This window comes from Camelus ferus, chromosome 26 (assembly GCF_009834535.1).
Source record: "Camelus ferus isolate YT-003-E chromosome 26, BCGSAC_Cfer_1.0, whole genome shotgun sequence".
NCBI classification, from domain to species: Eukaryota; Metazoa; Chordata; class Mammalia; order Artiodactyla; family Camelidae; genus Camelus; species Camelus ferus.
The window spans coordinates 22,683,630-22,709,284 of record NC_045721.1 but is presented as its reverse complement, the minus strand read 5'-3'; the positions used below and the strand labels follow the sequence as shown (position 1 = coordinate 22,709,284).

At 37.3% G+C, this 25,655-nt stretch overlaps 1 protein-coding gene across 6 annotated transcripts in view; it reads left to right on the top strand.

The window, feature by feature from the left end:
* NEIL3 (nei like DNA glycosylase 3) overlaps positions 1-25,655 on the top strand; it is a 357,388-nt gene that overhangs the window by 179,235 nt on the left and 152,498 nt on the right. For 5 of the 6 annotated variants that reach the window (XM_032468753.1, XM_032468750.1, XM_032468754.1 and 2 more), the window contains one exon: positions 20,487-20,566. The exons of the other annotated variant lie outside the window; for it this stretch is intronic. The gene's annotated coding sequence lies outside the window, so the exon portion shown is untranslated. The remainder of the gene's footprint in view (positions 1-20,486; positions 20,567-25,655) is intronic. 6 annotated transcript variants of the gene reach the window in all.

Below are 25,655 nucleotides of genomic sequence, written 5' to 3'. Positions count from 1 at the left end.
CTTTGTCTAGAAACCTTAGATATAAGCGTGTGTATGTATATTTTCAGAAACCAAGCTTTAGTCATGTAAAAACAAATACAAGAAAGATGAAAATTGTTTGCTGACTGCCTCTTAAGGCAATAAGCTGCTTTAATGTGTATTCAACACTGATATAATGCTTTTTTTATTTTTTTTTAAATTTTTTTGTTGGGGAGAGGCAAGTGGGTTTTTTTGGGGTTTTTTTAGTTAATTTTTTAACAGAGGTACTGGGGATCGAACCCAGGACCTTGTGTGTGTTAAGCGTGCACTCTACCACTGAACTATACCCTTCCCCCCTCAACACGGATATAATACTTAAAAAAAATTTTTTTTTCGTATTTTCACATGTCTGCATTTTCGGAAGAAATTCAGAGTGGGCATGTACCTCACATCCTTCCATTCTGTCATTGGCCTAAACTAAAGGGAGTGCAATTTAGCAGGAGGTTTTATTAGGACTGTTGACATTCCCTCTCATAAAAGCCCCTTGATCTAACTTTTTTATTCTTGGGAAGAATGTTTTCGTGTTGATTTATCTATCAGTTGTTTAGACACCTTCCAATTTTACATTCCAAATAAAGTGTTACCTCTTACCTTGATCTCACTCCTTCTCATCTCCCCATTGTCAGCCTCCACCTCCTGTGCCCTAGGTAACACAGCATCATCCATCACCCCCCCCCTTTATGATGGGCTTCTTAATGGCCTTAACATTCTCAAAGGGACCCTTTCTTTCAAACTAATTTTGTTCTTTTTACAAGCTACTGTCCAGCATTTTTTAGCCCAAAAATATGAGGGTAGCCTTATTTTGTCTGGTATATGCTAAGGCACACCAAGTAATTTCCCTTCTCTAACTTATCAAATGCACAGCAAACACTGTGTAAATATTTTAAATTTGAAGGGTTGGGGGTCATGCATTTTAAGAATACTATTTTGAAAATTTTACTTTATTTGAAGGCTATAGTGAAATAATTTAAATTATTAGATCTTTGTAGACATCGTATATTAAATTTCACTTTGCAAGTCAAATATTTATGAAAATAGCTTTGACAGTTATACCTTTTAGAATTTACTAAAGACCAATAAATTCACAGCAACATTAAGACAAATATTATGAAAAATAACATAATTTTACATCTTTTGCACATATATTATGTATGCATATATTATATATTTCACGTATATATGCATATAATTATATTAAAGATTTATGTATCATGTTTGATTATAGGTGAAATTTGGGGAGGGCTCTTCATAATGGAGGCAGAAGGATGTCGTTTTGTACTAAACTGAGTGCACTTCACATAAAGGGAACTACACTGCATTTCAGATGAGGTGCTCCTGTTCTCAGTCTGAAAATATTTAGACCTGGGTTCTCTGCTTGACTCTAACTTTAAAAAATATGGAAGCTTAGGTTTTTATGTAAGCTGATACAGTTTAATAACTATACATTTGTGTTTTACCTTGTTCTACGAAATAGTTGATTAAACATTAGATGACTTTGTTGTGAACTAAGAATCAATGAGGTGTTATACGCAGACTGGGTCTTGTAGGTGAACATTCCCTGACTGCCATCTTCTGCAGGAGTCCTCTCGGCATATTCTGTGATTCCAAATGCAGCCCACTGTCCTCCACACAGTCCTCTCTTCGTCTTATTTACTTGCACTTGAGTATATGGGATAATGACCAAATGAGCAGAATATGACTGCAAGAATTCAGGACATCAAGGTTTGGTGAAATTAAACATAAATCACTTGCACCAATTTAAAATTAAGTTCAAAATCGGCTAAATGATGCTTATGAACATGTTTAATACTGCAAAACTTTCTGCTTTAAGTGTTTTCAGAAGGACCAAAATAGTGATGACATCTGAATTTTTTCCCTTTGATCTAGTTGATGTGCTCATTGTCAATAAAACAAACTAAACTAGAGCCAAATGGCAGAATGTTATTATGTAATATCAAATTTGAGTTCCTCACGTATCTTAAGTCCTATGGTAATACAGAAATCTTGGAGATTTTTAACAGACTTTTGCTGTGGTAATAGTGCTGATTGTTTTAAAATAAGAGGAAGCTCTAAGTTCATTGCTAAATGTGGGTCGTACCAATGGGAATGAGGAAGAAATTTGTACCAGCAGATTCTGTAAAAAAAATCTCGGAATAGAGCACTTAGAGCACTTTTATAAGAGTTACCACAAGGCTCAGCTTTCAGTCTGAGCCAGCTGTTAGAGCAGGTCTTCTTAAAGTCCTCTTCTCACCAAGTACGTTTAAAACGTTCCTGACTTTGCTGCAACACACAGAATGCTGACGGGAGAGAGACTGTAACATGTTTTTGCAGAAAGAGCACTTGAAATGGGGAGAAAGATGTCTGCAGCAATTCCCAAATTAAGTATTTAAGCAGCCAACATTTTGCAGAATGTAATCAACGGACCATTCCACATTGTAACGACAGCGATTTAAACTGAACTTCAGTATTCATATTTGCACAAAGATTTATCTGTACCAAGAGTGACCAAAACTAGATTTTAAAATATATATGGGTATGTGTATATATATATATATTCATATATATGTGTATGCATACATACATATGAGTGTGTACATGTGAGTATGTGGATATATTCATATATATGTGTATACATTCATGCATGTGAGTGTATACACACACGCTCACATACACACATTTATACAGTTTCCCCCACTACCCCGAAGTAGAACTTTCCTACGAAACTTTTCTCAAGTCGAAATGGCATAACATGAAGAAGCAATTAGCGGAGGACACATCTTGCTCGCAGATGCACGGAGTACATCGAGGTAAAGCGCCGGTGCTCGCGGGCACCCGTCGGGGCGCGGCGGCGGGACGCCGAGGGCGGCTCTGCGGGGGAGCCTGGCGCGGGCGCCCGCACGCTCAGCCCTCGCTGCTCCGCGGTGGCTCGCTGCGAGCCAAGCCCTGAACGCCAGCTTGCTGTCCGCGTTTCCTCCCAAAAGGGAAAATCCTCTCTGGATTTCTTTAACTTAGAGAAAACAGGTACTAACAGAGTCTTTCATTTAAAGCAAAGTGGCGTAAAGCAAAGTTTGGAGAAACGGGGACATGAGTATTACCAAAGGAAGAGTGTAGGGGCTCTCCCGCCCCAGCGTCAAGACTGCTTTCTAGGTCCCAGCTCTGCCATGTCCTTCCCGTGAGCGAAGCACGGACTTCCCTGAGCCAAGTTTCCCACGTCCTCGCTGGGAGCAAGCCACAGACTTCCCTGAGCCCAGTTTCCTTCCAGATGTTATTTTAAACAGCAGCCTACCCCACTGCATTATTTTGAGCACAGCACCAATAATTAGCCCTCCAAAATATCAAGCATTTTTAATATAGCTTAATATCCGGAAGTGAAGACAGACTATCAAAGAGATCTGTACCCCCATGTTTATTGCATTATTCACTGTAGCCAAGATACGCAAACAATCTTAGTGTCCATCAACAGATGAATGGATAAAGAAGTTGAGATATTTACATTTATATGTACACACACACACACACACACACACACACACACACACAGAGGAATACTACTCAGCCATAAAAAAGAAGGAAATCCTGCCGTTTGCAATAACATGGATGGAACACAAGGAAATTATGCTTAATGAAATAAGCCAAAGAAAGACAAATACTGTATTACAGCACTTACATGTGGAGTCTAAAACAGCTGAACTTGTGGAAACAGAGAATGGAAAGGTGGATAACAGATGCTGGCTGTGGGGGAATTGGGGAGATGTCAAAGGGTATAAACTTGCAGTTAGGTGATGGAGAAATTCTGGAAATGTAATGCTCAAAATTGTGATTATAGTCAACAATACTATATTATAAACTTCAAAACTACTGTGAGACTAGATCTTAAATATTTTCACAACAAAAATATAATAATTATGTGACGTGATAGAGATTTAGCTAAAGGTACAGTAGTTAACACATTACAACATATAAATATATCAATCAACGTATTATATACCTTAAACTTACACGATTGTTATATGTCAATTAGATTTCACTTTAGAGAATAATTATACATATGAAGTATTTTTATTCTTAGTAGGGCTTAATTATTTCTAAATATAATGGTGTTTTCAATATTTAGTGACTAAGGGATTTAGTAAACTGTATGTTTGTTAAATAGGGGTATAACTGTAGTTGCATTTTCTGACACATATATGCTAACATTTTGTTCACCCTCTCCCAGTGGCTAGAACTTTTCCTGTCCCAGGTAGAGACACTTAATAAACATTTTTTGGAACAATGAACAAAATATATCATTTTCAACTTATTTAATAAAAAATAAGAACAATAAAACACCATCACACAGTCTTCATAAATTTCTGTGAAGCCGGGGTGCTCCGACATCTGGAGCGTGGGCAGGGTAGGGAGCTGACGCATTGTGCTCCATTTTTCACATTCACCGTCCCCCAGAATTATTCTCCCCTCTCTCTTGATTTTGCCATCCTGGTTGTGGGCTGGACGAGACGGAGGCACAGAGCCGGACAGAAGGGAGGAAGGACAGTACTGAGTACATGTTCACCCTGTCATCACACTTCACCTTGCGTGTTATAAATCTCGTAAACCTGAGCATCTCTGGTCTGAGGCTCCTGTGATTGTTCTTGGTCCCCGAGTGACAGTGATTTGTATAGGCTGGCTTCTCAGCTACATGGGTTTATGTAGAGGACACTGTTGTGTTTGTATGTCCTGCAGAGAAGTCTACTTCATTAGAGTTACACTCCGCGTGAGCCGTGTGGGCTCAGCCGTCTGAGTGTCAGATGGAAAGCAGCTCATCAGAAGAGCAGGGTTACACGACATTGTCCCATAGCGCCTCTTGGAATAGAAGAAAGTGGTCGACTAACACGAGATGGCTCGCAACGCGGCAAAGAATGCGAAGAATTCAATCTTCTGGAAGACGCACAGGGATCAATGACGGGGCAAACTTGAAGACTGAGTTAAGAAAGAAGGAAATAATTAGAAGAACACACTGGAGGGATTTAAGACTTGAGGGGAAACTTAAAAAGGTCAGGGAAAAAGTAAACTGGAAGCCTAATGTTATAGGGGAAGAAAATAAAGCAGAAAGTGAAAAAAAAAAAAAAAAAAGGCTGAAAAGGAAGAGAGAGAAATAAAGGAAAAAGAAAATAAAAAATAATAAAAATTAAAATACAAGAAATTGAAATCAGAAGAATTGTTTTCGTACTCGCATACTGTATTTTATGTGGTTTTCTTTGTGTGGAAGGGGAATCTGGAAGGAGGCTCTTCTTTATGAAAACCAGATCAGCATCAGCATGCAGTGGTTCATATACGTGATCACAGCGTGCTCTGCTGACCCTCTGTCATCTTTGGAGGGAAAGAATGAACAGAAAAATACAAGCCAATAACAGACTTAGTATACTCTGGACTTCAGTAGACACCTTCCATGAAATTTTGGGGGGTTTTTTGGATGAGCTGGTGAGAAGAGGGACTTACATCGGATGCAGCCGTTGGCAGCGTGTCTGTGCTCAAGGAGCACCCACTATCCAGGGGGCAGTGGGGCGGCAGCAGAGGGACCAGAACCTGCTGACAGAGTCGCTATCTGTTCTGAAGTCTGACCGACGGGGCCAGGCGCCCAGCAGCCCCGCAGGTGGGCATGAGTCCTGAAGGCAGTGTAAGCATGTAGGCCCATCAAGGTGGTTTTCTGTAGGGCACCGTTTTCTCCCACAGTTGCTCCAACAGCTGTTCACACTGAGCTTATCCCCTTCCAGTTGGGAAGAGATGTCACCGCCCATTTGTCTTTGCATGGAGTAAACTTACTGCCTGGAAAAAAAAAAAATCACCTTATAGATTGACTGTTCAGCCGCTGATGGCAGAGGCATGGAAACCCGCAGAGGAGAAGGTCCCCGTGCGGGCACTTCTGACCCTGTGAGAGGAAGACTGCTCAGGACTTCCAGGCTCTACCCTCCGACTCCCAGAGTACTTTGATTTTTTTTCGGGTAGGTCCCTGTGTGTGTATAACACCATTTTCACAGACAAACCTGGTATTTTGTTTTACATCCAGTATGAACTCCCAGAGTAAGGAAATATTTTACATTTATTTATACAAAGAAAACTGAAGGAGCGAAGATTCAAGTCACCTAGTGTATTATCGCCCCTTGCAGGAAGTGTGGGCTTTAAGACCACACGGAAGAACAGATATTCCAGGGCGAAGCCTAGCCGGGGTAAAATGGAACGGTAAAAAGGGTGGGTCAGTGGTTGAATACGACACCAAGTGCTGTCAAAATCTAAGCTGTTTAAAATATTTGATTCTTCTGGTCAGCAGTTTTGCTTTTGAGTACTGATTTCCAGGTGTGCATGCTAGGGTCCTCCCTCTGCTTTTGTGTGCAGTGAGTCATCAGATCTCCCTTGAACTTGCTTTGTATCTGTCCCCTGTCCCCAGCGACACTGCACCTGTTATGGTTCAAGTGTCCGTAATCTAACCTGAACCACTGCAGGTCACTCCGTGCTGGTCCTCCTGACACTGGTCTTGCCGGAGAGACTTCAGTCACTCTCGTCTCTGTGCTGATTTCCTTCATAAATTTCTACGAGAGCACACAGGACACGAAACTCTTTATTACTCCGTGTTTCTTTCACCTGCTCAGGCTGTAATCACCTTTAAATAAGGAAACAGATTTTAATTTTCATCACTGAAGACTCTAACATAGTGCCTGTTACAGAGTAATCCTCAATATATACTGAATAAATACTATATATTATACTTGTATTATAAACTCTCCTATTATTTCCCAAAGTGAAAAGTGTATCCTCAGTCGCTCACTTACTTGCATCAAGGCTCCGGGTGTGTGTACACACTCTCTGATACTGAAGTGTAAATTGTGTTCTAATTCATTTCAACACCTCTGAACCACTGAGAGGGTTTGATTCTGCTAGGAGTGTAAAGCAAAGATTACACGTTTAATTATTTTATTCATGTTGGTTGAGGATAACCAACCATCTTCAGGATAAATTATAAATCACTCGGAATGAAATCCAAATTGCTTTCCATTTCTCCAGCCTCATCTCCCACTAGTTTCCCAAGAGCACCCTCTTCCTGAACGCCTGCAGCTCACTGAGCACGGGTTCCCTTTCCTGCCCCTTCGCGTGTGTCACACCCTCTGACTTCTCTCCACGGCTTAGCTGTCTCGAGTCTCCTTGTGTTTCAAGCTCCGATCCAACTGTTGGTGTCTGTGTGCACCTTGCCAACCCCATTTCCACAGCTTCAGGGTAAACAGAGTGTCCCTCCTCAGCCCTTCTTTGTAACAATTCTCACTATTTAAAAAAATCACTATCATAACTACCGCATATCAAATTCAAGTGTGTAATAATTCATGTGTGTCTGCATCGTCTAATTTAATCCCAACAACAGACTATAATGTAATCCACGCTTCATTGACAAGGAAATTCTTCCCCAAAGTCATATAACTAGTAATCGACAAATCAGAGAGGGGTTTGAACCCAGTCATGTCCACACGACTCCAAAGCCCCTGTTCTCATCCACCTTGATATTTGCTGTTTGATATTCAGGCTCCCCAAAGCGCGAGTTCGTTCAGGGCAAGAACTGCGTTTTTGATTTCTGTATCACCTGTACCAGGTACATCATTTGAACTTGAAGTCATTCCATATTTATTTACACATAAAGCGTGTGTTTTCCAGTCTGCAAGTATTAGCTTTTCTTTCGTTGGTTAGTTATTAGGTTTGGCCCCAATTTAGATTTATTTCAAGGTTTTTGAGCCCAATACATCATATTCTCATTAATAAATGAATATTATGTATTTTTTATATCCCAGTCTCCTTCTTGGCATAAAATGCTTTTCTTGTCATTCTGTGTCATAAATAAACTATGAAATGTTCCCAGGGACTTTCCTTTCTCAAGTTCCTGCTTCCACAATAAGTTTTGCACATACAGGTTCTGGTCCTTCCTGGCACCTACATAAGGTCTTTTGTGTGTGATTTCTTTCGGAATTTACCTTAATAGTTGTTAATCACACACGGCCTCTTAATTCTCTGACTTAAATACCTTGGTTCCAAAACCTGTTTTTTCATTCTTCTGGCCTGTCTCTGAATATCCAGTGCTGTCTCACGTGCCCTTTCTTTAATGAATACTGTTAATTCTTTGTGGGCAAGTCGCCCCTCCTCGCTACTCCCAGGAAAGCACACCCTTGCAAAGAGTCCATGCTGCTTTCAAGTTTTATTCTTAAGAGATTAAATCAAGGGTGTCCACTTTCAAAAGTCGCCCTTACCAAACCCAAGGCACAAGCCACTCTCTTGCCCCCACCCACTACACATAGTTTACTACTTGGAAAGTTACACATTCTGTTATTACCCAGCCAGTAAATGAATAGTTGCCCAGAATGGTCTTTTCAGCTTCCAGTTTTTCAGCTTGCATTATCTGACAGTGATTTCTGCCCATCATTCTTGCTTCCCAGCCCTGTAATTGCTCTTCAGCCATTTATTCAGCACCATGTAAATGTGTCACGATTGTCATCACATATTAATCTTTTTGTATATAATCCATGGTTTTCATTAAAAGGCAGTTGTGATGTTTATAGCAGTTAGAGATAATCTGAAGGAGAAAAGGAACCATGGTAAACATTCCACCGTTGTTACTCAGAGAGATTAGCGATGATGCTCAGACAGAAGGTGATACCCACGGTCAGACAGTGAGCGCCACAGAAAGGAGGTGGGACAGTTTTATGTGGCAAAATGAACAACGACAACAAGAACAAGAAATTACAATTAAATAATGGGAAGTGAAAAGATATTTAAACTCCAGAAGGTTCAATGACTAGCATTTCTATCACTCAGAATCTTTGAGTGTTCAGTCTTGCATTTTAAAATAAGAAATTACCCATGTAAAATAAAACACGGAGTAAGAAGTTAGCCCCTTTCTCTGTCCTTCCCAAAAACATGCCACTCTTTAGGCATAGCACTGTTCACAGTTTTTAGGTTATTTCATAAGATCCACTGACACTGGTATCTTGAAATACCTCTGTAACAAAAGTTAAAACATGTGATCTAAATTCCTACTTGAGTATGTAAGAATTATATACAGCTTTGAATGAGCAGACACACAGAATATCAGTTTTGGAAAAGAAACTAAGAATTTATATTGTCAACCTAATTAGCTCATTGTCCTAAGCCCAAATTCCACTGTATCATTTCCAATTATGTTATTCATTCTCTCCTGAATTATCTGCTAATGTGTGACAATTGAAAAAAATTCTATCTTTATATTGGTAAAGAAAGGAGATTTTCTAGGTATCACTTTTAGTTATAATTTATATGACTAAAATGACACGGAAGTCTTTGAAATACGTGACTATATCAAATTAACACAGAAACACTATTTTTGCTTTTGTTTGAAAAAGTGGTCTGGTATCATATTCTGTTGTTGTTATCGACATAAGGAAAACCTTAGGAAAAGTATTTACTGCAAATATTATCTTTAAAATGTATATAAATAAATATTCTAAGAATGCACTTTATTTTAGTGTCAAGGATTTTGGAGTAAGGGGAAGGGAAATTACACCTTATATAAGGCGTAAGTGGTCGCAATGCCCCAAGCCTGACCTGAAATAAAGTATTTCCAAGAGAAGCTGACATGCAACTTTGAGTGAATCTTTGGGAATTTTAAATTCTATTTTTGTCACGACATGCAGTGACTAAGCAGTGAATTGTGTCTGAGTTGTTCATTAATACAACCAGAATAGTTAGACTGACCTCCAAATGGCCTTCTGGTCAGCTAGACAGCAGTTTAGGTTCTGCCTCATTAAATCACTGAGCAGTGGTATTCTGCATCCTATATACACAGCCCACAGCACAGCCAGCCAAGGCAGAATGTCTCAGCTCTTACCAGCTCATCTGGGCTAGAGCCTTGTATTAAATGATGTCATTCAGTGTTTGCTGGAAGAAGAAATGAATCACTGGTAAAAACAAACAATCATATTCTGTTCTCACTTAATTATGAACATTTGGATTTTTGCTTGACCAAAATGAACGACTCAGGAATTACTCAGTATAACTCTTTCAAAGTCCAGTTTTATGACACACACCACTTTCTTTGATTAGACCACAGGACTGTCAGGGTTGTAAAAGAGATGAAACAGTGTGAAGGGTTATAAAGGATAATATTAAAAATTCCCATCCCTCACACACACACACGCACACACACACTCACACACACACACACACACACACACACACGTGTGAGCCAACTGAAAATGTTGTGTTCTTTTGTTTTGTAAAAATGAGCACAAAGTTAGGAATCAACATCAAAATCTCTAATCATGTGCAAGCATCTTGTTAATGACAGAGAGTGCTGTCACCAGGGCTTACAGATAAAAATGTGGAAGATCTCACTCATCTCTTTGCCACAACGAAAATGTGTCTTACACCTCGTCTACTTTTCTTCTTTCCTGTTTCATGGATGGATATGTATAAATACATATGTGTACATATACAGACAGATAATGTAATCACCAACTTAAACTGAGTATGTCAAAGAATAACTGAAACATATCATTAAAATATAATAGTATAACTATTGTTAGGCTGTATTAACCTATGCACTGATTTCATTAAAAAAAAAGCTACTGACTATCTAAACTTTCTTTGCGTTCTACTTCATTCATTTATGTGTGTGGTTCTCATGTGAGTGTATGTGTGTACATTACTGTTTCTGACTGTGGGCGAAAGCAGACAGTTAATAAAATTCTCAAGATCATCTAAAGATCTTTAGTAAAATTATTTCTCATTAAAAACAAATTATCTCAATTAGTTCTGAATCTCCTCTGCATGCTTGTGAGGCTGATGTAGCATGGATTTGAAAACTCAAGAACTAAGGTTACCAGGATCAAGATGAACGTAACCTTTCTTTCAGATTGCTTACAGTTTTCGTCCAAAGGCCAATGGTCCCCATCACTTAAAAATAATAGTGACTGTTATTTATTTCAAAATAATTTTTGAAAATAGTAAACAACTGAAAAATCAGAAGCGCTTCAGTGCTCATCAGGGAATGACGTATTTTTCAGTTTGCTCAGTGTTACAGTATCAGAGGGAGGAACAAAATTCTATTCAAATCATTTTTATTCAGCAATATTCTCATAAGATGTTTTGCAGATTTAGGGTGTGTTTTCCCAGTCCATTTCCTGAATAAACCTAACTAATGTATCTTTTTTTTTTCTTATTACAAATATCATTATTGTGAAAGTTTTGTGCATAAAGCCTCCTAGGAATGACACACTCCAATCAAAGGGAACGGGTTCCATCTATTGTTTATTTATAACTTATATGCCAGGGCCAGAGCTAATTATTTTTCGACATTATCTTTTTTAATTTCTATGAAATATTGAGAATTAAGTTTTTAATGATCTCTGTTACAAAGGAAGAATATAAGGATTGGGGGGATTTCTTTGTTTAAGATCAATCACCTAGCTAGTGACAGATTTAATACTTGAAGTCATGTCTTGAGTTTGTAGCACTAGTTCTTAATCAGTTCAATACATACAGTGCTAATATCTGAGTCATTGCTTGGAAGAAAGATGGGCAGATTTTCTCTTTTCCAATTATGTTCCTAAAAATGTATTTTTGTTATATATTACACATCAGTGGAATCATAAGTTTTGGTTAAACGCCATAGTTTTCTAAAGTGTTAGGAACCTGTCAGTCCCCCCTACCAGTCACTCTAGCCGAGCTTAAGTTAGTTAACACATATCAACTTCAAATTAAATGGACTCCCCCCTAAATACCCTTGAATTTGGAAATAAGACATGCACAGGACTAGCTCATCTATGGTCTTAAGAGTCAGGAGGAGAGTTACCTTTAGGGGACTGGTGGGAATGAAATGGCACACAGTTAGTTTCTGAAGTGATGGTAATGTTTTGTTACTTGATCAGAGTGGTAATTACTTGGGTCCATTTTTGCCGAAGTTTCCTGCTATAGAGTTATGCTACATGCATTTTTCTATGCATGTGTTACACTTCCATTGAAAGTTTTCTAAAAATTAGCAACTGTCTACACAAGCTCTTTGCTTTTGGAAACAGCACTTAAGGCTATAATGAGTGGTCTACACTTTAAATTCTGGGAATGCTCATCTTTCTCTTAACCTGTTAGACCAGAGCTAGTCATTGCCTTGTCCTGACTCCCCAGCATCTGTTTTCTGTAAACAGAACTGATTTTTTTTTCTTTAGAAGTTCCTGTTTATTCTGATGGCCAGACCTGTGGTCACGGTCAGTGGGCAAGGGTACAGGCATGTAGCAGAGGTAGCAGATCAAAAGGAGGGATGTCAGGGGCTTTTGACTAAACTCTGTTTCACATCTTTTGTTTTCGTGAATTCAGCTTGGCTTTTGCCCAACTAATGGTTAAATTTGAGGGCAGGTTTAAATTTTGAAAGAGATGTCTCCAACTCGAAAGTAGCCATTAGTTACTAGGATAGGCTGGTAATACTAACAGTCACCCAGCTAGGTTGGTGTGCAGGAAACAAACACACATGGTTATCATTACATGAGTCATTCAAAAGATAAAGCGAATACTCATCCTTTCCAATGAGTATATTAAACTTCTTGGATACTGACAGGGAAAGCATCTACTTAAATTAATTCATGAAGTGATACTTCTGGACCACCAACTCAGATAGTTTCTCTTAAGAACAGAAAATTAAGCTTTGCTTTCCCAGTGTTCATATTATTGTGGTGCAGAACCATCAGATCAGTTATGAAATCCAAATGAAAGGCAGTGATGACCATGCTTCTGTCTACCGTATTTATTATGTTGAATATTTACATTTGATGGTTCACTTGCACTCAGGCATAAGAAATCTGGGCTATTCTAATCATATAGGTATTTGAGTCAGGATAAAGTGAGAGGTCATGCTGTTCCTTATGAATAAGTTAATATGCCCATGAAACTTCACCTGGCTGAAGTGAAAACACAGCCTTAGACCATCACTAAAAATTCAGCATAGTAAACAAAACCCGGACGTTATGAGTTAGTCTGTATTATGTAATAGAGTGAAATGTTCTCTTTATTCTAGTAATAATGTAAGTATATACCAGAGTATCTAGAAATACGTTTTTCAACTTTTGAATCATGAATATATATCACATTATTATTACGATCACTATTCTTAAAGTAACTCTTAAAGGAGAGAATGAAAAGTAATACAGAATCAGAATTCATTGTGATTGTTTTCAAACCTTTGGCAGAGAAAAAGAATGACTCAAATCACTATCTTCAGTAAATACATTATTTGGCTTCTTCTACTGGTTTCAAATTCTCTACACATTTCACAGCAATGTAATTTTATGCATAAATATGATCTATTCCCCAGGCTTTACAGAGGATTGTGTACCAATCACAATTATTCCTAATATACGATGTGCCAATATACTTTTGATTTTTGAGTCATGGGCAATAATCATATCATATCCTTTCAGATGAAAATAAAGAAGTAGTATTAAAGTACTAAGTATGGATTTTAACACAATGTGTAACATTTCATATGTCTTAATATTAAATTTTCACTCAGACTTAAACTCGCTAGCTAAATAAAAGTAGAAAATGGAGACATACAAATAACCTAAATTTTCCAAAACAATTCATGCACCAACAGTGGATGCTCTGAATAAAGAAATTTGGATTATTCTTTATGTGGGATTATCTGGATTTTGTTTTGGCATGGTGTTTAAGGGCAAGTATGAATTAGGCAAATACTGATTTTATCATTAGGACAATTAAGACCCGGATTGAACATTATAATATGCTGTATGTTAGGTCAGTCAATGCTAGTGAAGCAGAATCAATAGTAGTGAAGTAGTAACCATTTTGACTAAATTCTCTGGGTCAGCAACTTCAGTCACCCATGTAGAAATGTGCTCATGGTGTGATTAATCTCAGGGGCCAAGATGTTAGGTATTTATTGAAGACATTACTTCGGCCTCCAACAGCCTCTAAACTTCGTATAAAATTTTCCAGAGGTGCCTAATTACACCTTACTGACCTAACAATTCTCTATTTTACGAAACATGTAATTTCCAGTGCATAAACACTGTCAGCACTAACTGAAGCATTGTCTACATACAGTGAAGTCTTATGCCATGAATTCTTAGAACTGAAAAATCCAAGGGGATGCTCTGACAGTCAATTCAAAAAAGCCCTGTTAAGTATAAATAACAGTGCATCATATAATGGTTCTGTAATTAGAATGTGAATTTTTCTTTGAATAAAGACTAGTGCTTGTTACCTGTATACTTAAGAGTTGGTGAACTGAATTATTGCACAGAATATTTATAAGGAATATAAATGTGTTTTCATAGAGCCATATGTCAATAGTAATGAAAAATCACGTTTGTATCTTTTTAAGTAACTGTCACTCTCTTAATTTATACATTTCATTTGTGCCTCAGTTTTCTCATTTGTAAAAACAATCATTTGACCAGAAGATTCCAAATACCTTTCTTATCGGACCTCCTAAAATCATGCCACAAAGATATTTCCTTCTTGATTCCTCTATTTTTATGTTGTCATTGATGTATTAAAATGACAGTCTTATCTTAGATTTTTATTTATTGAGTAGAAAAATAAATGTATGGCAAGTTACCAAGTAAATGACACTGTCAGACATTGGAAGCCTGCCAAACTTGCTTTTAATTCAAACTGTATTCAGAATTTGTGGGACACAAGTACTATATTTATGTGATAGGAAAATGACCTCTTTCCTGATTTGTTCCATGCCCTGTAAATCTGAGAAAGGGTGAAACATAATTTTCTAATAAGTAAAACTTCCTTTGTATAAGTTTCCCAGAGTCATAGATCATATGTGTATCTGTGTGTGTGTGTGTGTCTGTGTGTATATGTCTCTGTGTACACACACACACACACACACACACATATATATAGGAGGGGGAGGAAAAAAAAGAATGAAAGAAGGAAGGAAGGAAGGCCCAACAGTGACCATAATAGGAAAGAGAATGTTGCAAAAAATGTATATAAGTAGACAGATAATTTATTGAGGTCGGAGCCAAAGAGCTGGGATTTGCCCCGGCATTCTTGTGAACAAACTTTATGACCTCCAAGAAACCATCCTTATATGCTTACATTTCTCATACACATAATATACTTTTTGTCCAAGGTTGCAGATTTTGTTTCCCAAATGTCCTCATTAGGTTCTCTCAGAAATCACTATTTTTTTTAATGAAAAATTCATTTTCTATCTCTAAACTCATTATAAACCCGTTGGTTAGGAGTGTAATGAAGCAAAGCCTGCAAGTGTGAAAAGGAGTGAGATGGGCCATGACACTGTTGGGATAAAACATAATGGATTATAATCGTTGACCACCTCAGGTGTTTTCTCATTTCTAATTTTCCTATTACGTCTTTTTTGTGAGTCAGGTACATTTGAGTGTTACTATCACTGTTTTTGGTTTTGGTCAAAGTTCACACTAACTTTAAGTATTTCATGTAACCTCATTAATCATGGTCCCATACTTTACACTGTGGAAACTGTGACCCCACTCACTGTATCATCAGAGTTTTAAAGTATTTGCTTAAGTTACATAAGTGAGTGTTTTAAACTGAATAACCCAGGAAAACTATCAGTTTTTCTATAACAAAAACTGTAACTTTGCCTGTGAAGCTTGGAAGTATTGTACTTCGTATAAAATTTAGTGTTTCTGTTACGGTGATGGGAGGTAGAATTCATACTTCAGTGTGTTTCAAGGTGAATAGGAAGTGAGAAGGTAAGAATATCAAGCAGAGAAAACTTTTTCTTCAAGTTTGTGTCTGAACGAGGAGAAAGAAAGGGGGCAGTGGCCAGTGGAATGAGGGAGCCAACTCACTGAACTTAGCTCTTGCAGAGACCTTTTCCTTTTCTTCACTTTTTCCATCTTCAAGTTTAAAGGAGGTAATCAATTCACAGCAAGCACATCGAACACACTGTGAGTATTCGATAAAGATTAATTCAGTGGTTCACACAGTCTGGTCTGTGAACCTGCTGTCCGTGAGACTCTTTTCGGTATCTGTGAATTTGAAACTATACTCATAAAAATACAAGGACATTATTTGCCTTTTCACTCTTGTTCTTACATGAGTGTGCCGTGAGTGTTCCGCATGCTATTTGAGGTGTAAAATTGCACTAGTTTGAACGTAGAAGCAGATATAAGGATCCAGCTCTCTTAGCCAGACAAGACTTGCACAACGTAAAACAGTGCCACTTGTCTCTTAAAATATTTTTGTTTTGGAAAATCTAGTTATTTATATAAATAAGAAATGAGTTTATTGTTGTTTTAAATACATTTATGACTAATTTTTTTAACATTCTCTCTTTTAACTCTCGTATGATAAATATTATAGAACAAATTTTAAAAATTCTAGAATTCTCAAAAATTTTTAGGAGTGTAAAGATGGTATGAAAACTAAAAGATTTGAGATCTGCCTAGTTAATTGGTACTATAATTATTACTTTATGTAATTGTTTTCTAAAGTGCAGTGTTTTGATTTTTTAGTTTAATAAACAAAGGAAAGTTTGAAACTAGACGTCAAACCTGAAAGAACCATTTTTCTTTACCATGTTTATGCCTTATTGAACCTTCCGTTATTTATTTATTTTGCATATCTATCACATAAAATAGAAAATAGATGATTTTTATATAGTAATTGGTGAAAGCTAAAGACTGTTCAAAGTAATCTGGTATAGAGTGTAAATAGATTATTAAAGTGATTTTTTATTCATTGATTTTGACCTGTGAATAGAATACTGTTGGGTGAAGAAAAAAGTGGTACTTGACAAACTACAATGAAGGACTCAAGTTCAGCAATTTCTTGTAATGCGTATTTGACATTGCTTCTTAAAGAGCTATAAAGTCTAACTGTATAGAATGAACTTGTCAAGGAATACAGTATTGTGATTATGATGAGAATTGTTCAGATCTCTGTGAGCTTTTTAAAAATGTTTTCATTTTAAACTTGGAAGATTTTGATTTTTTCTTTCTTTACTAAAAAAAATGCATCAACACTTCATTTCTCATATGGACGCCACTTCTGTGTAGTTCATCTTTAAAGACTAATTTCTTAATTATAAGAATAATAATGATTCTAGTTACTTTGAGATAATATTAAAATATTCAATGCCAAAACAAATACACACAAAATTCAATGCCAAAACAAATACACAAAATCTATTATTTCCCTAATACCAGCACATGGTCTTGATTATTGTAGCTTTATAGTAGGTCTTGAAGTCAGGCCAGGTCATTCCTCTGCCTTTGTTTTTTTCTCTTTGGCATTTCCTTGGCTCTTTCGGTTATTTCACTTTTACGTATAAGCTAGAATCAGTTTGTTGAAATTCACCAGAAAACTTTCTGAGATTTTGATAAGGATTGTGTTGAATCTATACATTAAGTTGATAAAGCTGACGTGTTGGCAACATTGACTCTTTCTATCTATGAACATGAAATATTCTCTATTTATTTAGATCTTCTTTGATTTCATCAGACTTCTGCAGTTTTCCTCATATAAATTTTGTACATATTTTGTTAGATTTATACCTAAGTATTTCACTTTTTGGTGCTAATGTAAATGATATTATGTTTTTATTTTTGAGCTCTAATTGTTCATTGCTATTATATGGGAAAGCAATTTTGTCTTTTGTGTATTAATCTTGTGTCCTGCAACCTTACTAAAGTCGCCTGTCAGTTCTCATGGTTTCTTTTTGATGTTTGCTCTTTAGGATTTTTCTGTGTAAACAATCATGTCACCTGCAAACAAGGATATTTTCTTCCTTCCTGATCTGTATACATTTTATTTCCTTTCTTGTTGTATTGCCGACACACCCAAGACCAGGAGGCCCCCAATCTGTTTGTTAGTATAGCTCAGCAAAAGCTCCCTCGCCATCCAGGGAGCAAGAATGCCTGGCATCCTGTTCTCAGCACACTTGCAAAAATCCTCATGCTGTGGGTCTTCAGGACAGCTTACAAACAGAAAGTGTTAACACTGAGAAAGTGGGAGAAAATCTTAACTAATTAACATGCATGCATTTGTTAAAACATTCCTAGACCTGGGAGCCCCAAAGACACATTTCTTACATCTTACATTCTGTTGTATTAAAGTCAGCAGAAACATATAATGTACAAAGGACGAAGAGTATCATGTCAAGATTTCCCCTCCTATGTAGTCTTTAAATTGACTGTGACAGAATGCTAAACCAACGCCGATCACGGTGACAATACTGGCAACTTTGAAGACCGCGTTCCCAGAATGACTCCCCCTCACCACAATATATACATATTTTGCTTTCTAAATCAGTAAACATTAATCTTTTATTTGACAGAACAGTAGTGTCTCTAGAAAGCTGAATTATATTTGCCCCTCTTTCTGTTCATGACTATTACTTTATTTCAAGGAGTTAATATTATAAAATTGGAGAGGTTATGTTTGCTATTAAATGCGATTTTGAATTATCTGGCTTTTGGTTTGAATTATTCTTTTTGCATTAAGAAATTTTCCTTCAAATCTAAGTTCATTCAGATTTACTCAGAATTTTTAGGAGAGAAAAATGGTGAAATTTTCTGATGTGTCCCTGAAACTCATCAAAATGATTGTGATTTTTCTCCTTTGGCCAACTATACGCAGGATTGAGTGATGGGTACCCTAAAACAGTACTTTCAAAGGATCTTAAATAAGTCATAGTGTATTTTTCTTAATTTCTGAAATGGATCCAACAACATATTATTGGAGGAATCTTGTATCTATTTACATGTTATAATAGTCAGAACTTTTCTTTTTATGTCGATCCAGGTCCAGTTTTGTAATTGTCTTATAGTGACTCCATAAATAAATGAACTGAGTGCTTAGTTTGTCTTCACATTTATGTAACCAGTCTTTTCTCCTCCAATCCATGAACCACTGCAGGCTAGGTCATCCACAATCTTCTAATCAACAAATGGACCCCATTCATCTCTCCTCCTACTGGAATTTTTATCTACTAGGTGCCATTTTTTAAAACTCTTTCTCTCTTGAAACTTGATCTTGTCTAGACTTTCTTTCCTTCTTTGGTCCTTCTTAAAAAATTAATTTATGTTATAAAGTATGCTTTGTCTGCCAGTTCCTTAAATATCAATTTCCACTGAAGCATGGTCCACCACTGATTCTAATTCTACTTGTTCTCGCTGGACAACCTCATCCAGTATCATAACTTCGACTCTTAGCCATAGGATGGTATCTCTGTATCTCCAGGATGCCTCGCCCCACTCCCATTCTGTATACCCAGCTTCCCAATGGATACATTTACTGACATATTCCAGAGAATCCCAAACTCCAAATGTTCTTCTCACATCTACTCCTTCTTTATGTCCCTAATCTGCCATCCATCAGATTTTCCAAGGCAGAAACTCGAGTTCCCATCTTTCATTTTATTTATCCCAAATAAACACACTAATGAACATTTGTAATTTCTGTCATCTTTTCTCTGTATCTACTACCACTTACTCTGAATTCCTATTTTAATTAACTAGATTTTGCTATCATTTTCCATTAAGTCTTCTTTTCTCCACTAGCCTTGTCTGCAACCTTTTTCTCTTGTTGTGACAGTAATAATTTTCTAAATTCTAATTTGATTGTAACACCCACTAACATACAATACTTAAGACCCAATAACCGACAAGAGAAATTAAAGGTCTAATTCAAAGTGATTTACAAAACCATGTATTGTAGAGGAAGACAAATAGAGGTTATCATGTTATAAGTAAAATTTGAATGGACAATTTGATAATAAGAGAAGTAAAATTAATTTATACATATGTGGAGATAGGATTCAAATCTGACCCTAAGCTTCCAAGTAGTTAAAAAAAAATGAATATCATATATAAAATTGAGCCCCTTTTCATAAGGTTTTTTTTCCTTAGAAGAAAATAGATACTTGTAATACTGTGTCTTAAGACAAATCTCTCCCACGGATCCTTACAAAAACCAAAGTAATGTTATATAATGGTTCACACTGACACTATGCCATAAAAAGATTGCATTTTATCATGGAGCATAGTGTCAGTGTGAAATTCTCTAGCAAAAAATGATTACATGATGAGTCAAAGCAGGAGTGTCTACCTGGTTCTCTGGTCCTCTGGTGAATCACTTTCACCGAAGGATAAAATTTGTTATGTTTGAAATACTCTGTAAGATCATGTACGTGGTCTGCAAGCAGTGCTAACTCCGTATTATCAAACCTTTTTTTTTTTTTTTTTAAGATTTAGGCAGCAGCAAATTTCAGGTTATATTTCCTAGCAAGTGCCTACAATACAATTTTTTTTTATGGTTTTAATTAAGGACAGATTTATTGTCCTTGATGTTGAACTTGAAGGGTTGTAAGATTTAAAAAGACATGAGTTCATTTTTTTTTTCAATTAAGAAGACAAATTGGCTTGTATCTGAACAGATTGCTTTTTAATTCCCTGCAGAATTTGTCAGAGTGAGTACCTGCAGACAAGGTCAATATTCCCTCAGAAAATAGTTTGAGATTATTCTGGCATCCAAACTGGTAAGTAAATAGTGAATTACTTAGACTGTAATACATAAAATGTGAATAATGGAAACAGGAAAAGTGTAAATATAATAATATAATAACTATAGTAATGACAGGCATCAAAAATCTAGAATTTTATGTATATTCTCGATGAATTTCCTATTTTTCTGCAGGCGTAGTTTCTCCTTTGCTCTAAAGCTTTGAAAATTGGATATATCTACTCTGTGTCTAGTCTTTTCTCTCTCCTACTTCTCCCAAAGATGAATATTTTGACTTTATCACAATAGGTAGTCACTCTACTGTATTCACAGTAGTAGTGAAAACCCCACAGAGATTAAACCTGATATTCTATGGTTCACAAAAAAATTTCAGTCTTCTTAATACAGCGCTAATGGCAAGATAAATACACTGCTTCCAAGCCAGCCTGAAGCACAGTCAATACATTTACTTGTGTAAATTTCATAATAAAAACCAAAATAGTGATAGCCAAGCCATTAGGAAGTTGCTTAGATTGCCAGAAGGATATTGGATACTTTTCAGTTTTGCATCTTTCTGGAGAGAAAAAGGACAAAACACTCCTTTTATCCTTTTAAAAATCTAAAAAAAAATTTTTTTTTGTATCTACCTAAATCTTCAGCGTGGTCATCTGAGTGACTTCTGACTTAGTGTTTGCACATGTTGATTATTAAGATGGCCCAAATCCCAAATCAGCTCTGCTACTCCAAGCTAAAAATGATTTTCCTAAGTGTAGCATAAGGGTTACATTACATTAACATTCATGAGCTGAAGGCTAGATATTAAATTTGAAAGAACACCTCTTACTTACGACTGTATTTATTGATTGGCAAGTTAGGTCTTCAAGTCTGTTTTAGACTGAAAACTTGCTTTAGCCTGTCCTGAAAGGTCTCCCTCACACATTGAAGATATCACTGGCTTGTTTATTGGCCTACATTATCCTGTTATCTCTGCGTCAAAGACTTACTCTGGAGCTTACTGTCTAAGCAGTGCTCATTTCACTGATTGTTCCAACTGGAGTTTGCTAAAAAGCTGCTCACGCTCTGAGTCACTGATGAGAACCGTAGTGTTGTGTTAAAATTTTTAAGAGTTACTCCACAAATCACACCCTGCGCTACTACTGCTTTAAACAGAGTTCATGCCGTATGACGGAAATAACTGATGGTTTGCAAATTACACCGTGCAGCGGGTCTCCTGCATGTTTGGCTTTGTGTCCTTGGAGTGATTTTCAGCATCGTTAAGCAGAAAGCACATCATTTCCTAAGTAACAAGGAATGAAGCACACACAGAGATTGACTTGGCATCTCTTACATAAACTTTCTGTTTTAGATTTGCAGAATTTACATAATATTGGAACAACACATTACCCACACATATTTGTGGTGTCAGTTCAATTTCCCTACAGTGCCCTTCTATGGTCAACCTAGCCAAGGGTTTGTCTGCCTGTTAAAATTTTTGACATGATTTTTTTAATACAAAAATAGTCTTCACTTAAAAAAAATTGATTATTTTTAGAGGTTTTTTTTCCCTACATGATAGATGTCTATTTGAAATGTAGGAAAATTGGAAATTATTTAACATATTTGAAAAATGTTTTTATAAGTGTTTTGATAATCAGTAATTTTTGAAATATCCACAACTATCCTACTCCAAAATTTGACTGAAACTATATAAAGGAATGATCACTTATGTATATAGGAGTTTTTTATATATATATATATAAAGATTTTATAGCTTTTCTTTTGTAGGCCCAAACTCAAAGCCATATTTAAAGATTTGTTAAAGATGGTTTTGTCTCTGGCGCTCTAAAACTGTACACCCGTCTGCCTTTGGAACATCTCCACTTAAGCATCTGATCTTTAAAATAGAACTGGATATATCAACTATCTAACTGAGCAAAATTCTGCAACTCTGTAGAGTATTTACCCACTAACTTTGCTCCCATGGGAAATGGGCTTTTACCACGGAAGGGTATTATTTTATTTATCATGTTTGCAGACAGCGCCATAGCTACTAAATCATATTTCATGATTAAAATTGCGATCCTTTGGCCAATAAGAAAGGACATAATAAAACCCCTCTCCTTCCCATAAAGAGTGCAAAGAAGCTACACACTTGCTTTGCTGGATGTCAGGAGTCAGGGTGGTGAATGGTTCTATCTGTACAACTAGTACCTCTGCTTAATTACTAAGCTCAGTTTCCCCCAAGACAGAGTCTAACTGCGGAGTTTCATTTGGAAGCTGATGTCTGGAGGCATCAGTAAAGGGAGGAGGAAGTGACCCTGAGAAGGGAAGATTGCTTGCGTTGGTGACGTAACTGGAGTGCAAGGCTCTGGGTTCTGTGATTTTGAATCATCTCAGTTGAAAGCCAAGGTATTTGACCTGTTTCTTCATTTTTAGAAGTGCATTGACTCCTGGGCACGTCTAGCCTTTTTTCCCGCAGCAAACACTGTACGTCCGTGTTGGGAAGCCCGATATATAAGCAATGGGATAGGCTTTCTGGTGGTCGTCCCCCAGTTCAGCCTGGGGCCCACGCGCAGCCTGCACAGAGGTGTGCGTCGGTTTGGCAGAACTGTTTCTTTCCAGCTTATGAGCGCCTACTCTCTCTCCACGCGGCAGTTTTCAGTCTCGGTGTAGTTGGTACTAAAATGCTGATCTGCTGGGAAGTTACTGCTTCATGACGCAGCAGCAGTTTTGGGTGGGACTGAGAAGCTGGTGAGGCATTTGGTGGCACCTTGATAGTTTTGATATATCTCATGTGAACACATGGAGTCTGATGACAAATTTGGGCTAGTAATCATATATAGTGGAAATGTGACACATGACATAATACGAAAATTGTCCTTCTTTCCACCCTTCCTTGGATTTACTGGAATAGCCAACATGTGTCAAGTAAGAAATATTTTTAAAGAAAATTCTGCATTATATGTTTTGCCATCAGTATATTAAACGATGCCCAGAAGTACAGTGACATCTCTGAAATCTCTCCCTGAATATATCTTGTATAGAATTACTTTAGTTCTCATGTTAAAAAAAAACAACTTTTTTTTAATTTCAGGCCACCTAGTATTTTGAGGGCAAACATGCCATAAAAAAAGATGTGCTGACACTTCAGTGACAGTCACTGAAATAATGACACATCATGAGGAAGGCTGTGTCCCTGATGGGGGAAAAGGGAAAACACTGTCGAGTGCTTGGCGGCATTTCTTCCTGCTTGATGCAGGTCAGTCTCTCCTTTGCAAAATTATTTAAAAAAACAAGTAGCTGGAATATACTGCATGGAGTCCTGGGCCTTTCCTCTCCAGAGCTGACAGTCAGAAGTGGTCAAGACAACACCCAACCAGCCACAGACACTCAGTGCAGGAAAGAAGTGCCAGCCACTCTGGTCCTTCCTTCCCGTGACTTCCCTGACTTACCGGAACACCAGGAAACACACGTGGGACGTGCTGAGTGGCGCTGTTCTCTGCAGGGTCCGAGCAAAGGCATCGGACCATCTGCTGCAGCTGCTCATAGGACAGTGATCATGACCTGACCTACTTCATTCGTGGGCGGGCCTCACCTGAAAGCACTGCCTTCACTGTATAGCATGTTAATTCCAACTTATGCACGTTACAAACGACCAACAGGTCACATCCACGCTTTTTATAGTTTTTCCTTTGACTCACATCAAAGACTAAGACCGTTGTCCACAGTGGCACTGTGTATTTCCGCAGGACCACCGCTCCAGCTCTGCCACTTGACCCTGCCCCTTGGACACCTCGTCCTTGCATTTAGTCCCACGGCCCCAGAAAGACACTGCTGGTTGAGCTGAACACGCTTGGTAGGTATTGAGAGATGTCGGGTCAGAGCCAGAGTATCAGATGTGGCCCTTTTTTTAAAGTAAGAATTTCTGGGATTTTTCTCCCCTTTCTATCTGGTTTGTGCTTGTGGGTGGCCTTTCCTTCTGAGCTTGGAAGCTAAAGCCTGATGGGATCCGACCACGTCACATCTCATTCGAGTCAGCGTTTGTAGCAGCAACAGCGTTCCGCATTCACTCGGCTGCCCATAAGCTATTATTAGTGATTTTCCAGAGGTTAGTGGCTCAAAACAAACACCCTCCCCCATTTTCCTTCCTCTGCTGCCAGGGAATCTCACAAGAATTAAAACTATCCTACCTTAGGTTTTGGACCCGTTTCCACACTACCTGGAGAGTTTTTAAGGGATCTCACTGTGGAATTTGCAAACCGCTAATCTACATTGTACTATTCTTGTATGAAAAGTTTGGTGTTGTCACTGGTGATCTGAGTCATTTAGTCAGCAACAAAACACGCTCACCACGCTGTATTTGTGTGTCAAGTAAGATTAGGCACCTGTCTCTATACTGAAGTGTGCTGGCGCTGCAAGAGAACACAAAACAATGAGAGCTGTGATCTTACTCTATTCCAATTTCTTTTCAAAAATCTTATACAACTTTTTCTAAAAGTTATCTTCCTTCATTATTTCAAAAGCATTCTTTGTTTTTAATAAACATTTAGTTACCCAGGTTATAAAGAGCAGGGAATGTTTGTTAAGACAGTGTATTATCTAACCTCAAATATTCGAAAATAATTGTATGAATAATTCCATTGAAATTTTGAGAAGCTAGGTGTTCATCAGTTCATAGTTGACTTCTAATGGCCCAATGTGGTTAAAATTAAAAAGAGTTTGAGGGAATGTTTGGGGCTTGAGTTTACGTAATTTCAGCCAGCATTATCAAGTTTATTTTGGTTTTATTTTGTTTTCTGATTTATATTATGTGGGGATGCTGGTGGTTTGGGAGAACTCTAAGTACCATTTCAAATTCTTTGCGAAGTGCTTCGTGAAATAGTCCCAGTGTAATATCATTAATATTTAAAACAAAAAAGCAAGATCTTATTAGAAGATAATTAAAATTAGGAAGTCAGTGAAAGCACATATTTATGCCACGTTGCCCATCCACAAGTTACAACTCGAGTATTAATTTTATAGTTGGAATCAAGTATAATTGTTCAGGAAATGCGTATGTTTCCATGGCAATGACTTGTATGACAAAAGATACTGCCTTCCTGATCCATCCCATTTTCTCTCAAAGG